General features: G+C 41.3%; 1 pseudogene; it reads right to left on the bottom strand.

The window, feature by feature from the left end:
- Positions 1-1,475: 1,475 nt before the first annotated feature.
- LOC116477390 (protein farnesyltransferase/geranylgeranyltransferase type-1 subunit alpha-like) lies at positions 1,476-2,612 on the bottom strand (annotated as a pseudogene).
- Between the last annotated feature and the right edge of the window lie 288 nt (positions 2,613-2,900).

The following is a 2,900-nucleotide window of genomic DNA, read 5'->3' as shown; positions in this document are numbered from 1 at the left end:
TATAAACATATCTCTGTACAACAATGCCAGTATATCTGTGGATAGATTCTTAGAAATGGAATTGCTGAGCCAAAGATTACATAATTTAACAACATGATAGGAATTGTCCTCAAACTGCCAAACTACACACAAAAGAGACTGTTCAAGTTTACACTCCCATCAAGTGTTAGAGAGTAGTTCAGTATTCAGAGAAGCCATAGGAGTTTTAAATAGGTGCCTCAGGAGCTACCAGGGAAAACAAGGGGGTAAGAAAAGGGCTGGTAGTCCACACAGCAATCTCCTTTCCTCTTCAGTGAGAACACCTCTCCTTTGGTCAACATTATTTATTGGGCTTAGTTTAAAATTCCTCTTGAGGAGAAGTTTCTGGGACTAAACATTTGAAAACCTTTGAAAAAAAAAAGTTACCTGTTTTTAAGTGACAAAAATTATTAATTTATAGGTTACTTAGGAATGTTCTCAGGTGCAAGTAACAGATGACCCAACCACAGCAGATTGAATTGGCAAGGGTACAAATTTCTCATGTAACATAAATGCAGCAGCTGCATTTGTTGGGTGGCTCAGTGGCCTTTTGGGCTTTTCCTTCATGGTTGCAAGATGGCACCACTCCAACTCAAGCATCATGTTTGTATTCAAGACAGAAGGAAAGGGAGACAGTTTGTATCAGTCACTCTGGCCCTTTTATCAGAATTGCAAAAGTGCTCTTAGAAGCAGTCTGCTTCTCCCTAAGATCTTTGCTCAGATTTTATTGAGCAGAGCTTTTTTGTGTGTGTAGTGTCTAATGGTTGCAAGGGAGGTTGGGAAAAGTGATTCTTTTTTTCTGGCTTTTATAGAGGAAGCAGGCAAAAGATTAGCTGGGTGTAGTTGTTGGGTTAGCTGGTCATCATGCTCTGCCCCTAAGTGCTCAGAATACCGAAGACTAAAGATGCAATGACAAACAAGATAGTCCTTATTCTTTTTGTTTGTTTGTTTTTTGCTTTTAGATACAGCTATAATTTTATTACAAAACCTTCTTTTGGCATTAGTTAGTTACAGTGATAGCAAGATAATGTGAGTGTGCAGACTGGCTCCGATGGAACCACTGTATCCCCTGCTTACTGAACCAAACTTCAGCTACCTCATATCCATTACATACAAGTGACCTGCAGTTATTACTGCTACAAATCTTGACGCGTGTACCACTGAGGGAGGAGTTGATGCTAAGAGATTCGATAACATGTTGATAAGACTACAAAAGTTCCTTTATGGGACTTTTTCTTCCTCTTCCCATCCAATGACTTTGCTTTAGAAGAATTACATTACTTAGAGCTAGTCTGAGTAGCAGCAGCACCCAAGGAGCATCAGTTCTTGTTAAAAAGCAATACCTGTGTGATGCACTTTTACACCACAGGCAAAAGGAAGGATCACCCTCATTTTAAACTCCTGCAGAGTCCCTTAATAAAACATAAAAGCATTCCATCAAGTTCTTCTGGGTGGTGTTATTGCTGTGCATTTGTTGGTGAGTCATTTTCTGTGCTGTGTTTGCTTTGAAAGGATCTTCCAATATATCTCCAATATTCCTTTCTTATCGTGTCCTTTTCTTTAGCTAAGATTTCACATAACTCTAATGCTTTATTAAGAACATCTTCCTTATTGTCACACTGGTTTTCTAGCATGTCTTCATAGATATCCACAAGAAAGGCAATTAGGTGGGGGGAACCATGATTTGGTTGTAAATCAAGTAATTGATTTAACAGATTAGGATATTTGGAAAGACCATGATCCTGCAAAATTCCTTTCAAATAGTTCCATGAACTATTATGTGGTACTAGTTGAATCATTTCCAGAGTGTATTGGACTTCTCTCTCCAACACAGCACAATCATTGTAGCCAGTGGTGTTAGAAATAACGAAGTATCTTTGGTACCAGACAGAGTTATTTCTCACATCCTCTTTAAGAAGTTGGTCCACATACTGCAGCTCATTATCCCAAAGTTTAAATTCCTGAATAACCCATTGTCGATGCTGCCAGGCATGATAATTCTCTGCATCCTGATTAAGAATATTATCAATAAATTCAGGCTCCTGAGATGGATCTCTTAGCCATTCCACTATTACTCACCTATTGTGCCAAACTAGATACTTTTTGGGCTGCCCCTCAATTATCGCAGTGATGTAGTTCATTTCCTCATGTAGATCCTTCTGAAGTGACTTTAAGAGAACTCTCCGGAAATGTCACACTGTATAATTGGCTGCATTTAACTCAATAGCATCCCAGGTTAGCTTAAAATCTCGTTCGCTTCTTTCTTCATGCTGCAGGACAGCTCGGAAATAATCATAAACATCTCTAAATTTGTCACTATAAATGATCTGGACCACGGGATTGGGGCCATCATTCTGCGGCACTGGATCTGTATCAGCCCTTTCTGCTCTGTCCCTGTACGGGACATAGGAGGGCGAATCCAGGCTCAGAAACTCGTCGTCCATGGGGGACGCCACGGCTTCCCCGGCCTCGGCTGCCATCTCTTCCTCGTGCTGCTCCTGCGGCAGCGGTGGGTGCGGCTGGGGCGGGGGCTGCTCCAGCTGCCCGGGCTCACCGCCTTGCGCAGCCTCCCCGACCCCCTCTGTGGCCGCCATCTCAAGATAGTCCTTATTCTTAAGGTGTTAACAAACAGAAGTGCAAACAAACTAGTTTTATTGCATATTGGTGCAATAAAACGTTATATGTCCCAATGCAAAATATGTAGAGGAGATGTTAGAGGCCCAAAGGAGAGAATGGTTAATTCTATCTCAAGTGGGGAGGGGTGGTAGGAGATCAAATAAGACTGTATCCAAAAAGTGACATTTAAACAGAGTCTTGGAAAATAAGTAGATGCTCAGTGGGTGAAATGTATTCTAGGTAAAGGAATGGAGGTTCTGAGGCAC

The sequence above is a fragment of the Hylobates moloch genome, unplaced genomic scaffold, assembly GCF_009828535.3.
Source record: "Hylobates moloch isolate HMO894 unplaced genomic scaffold, HMol_V3 SCAFFOLD_11, whole genome shotgun sequence".
In the NCBI taxonomy this organism is placed as follows: domain Eukaryota; kingdom Metazoa; phylum Chordata; class Mammalia; order Primates; family Hylobatidae; genus Hylobates; species Hylobates moloch.
This window is presented reverse-complemented; position numbering and strand designations above follow the sequence as displayed.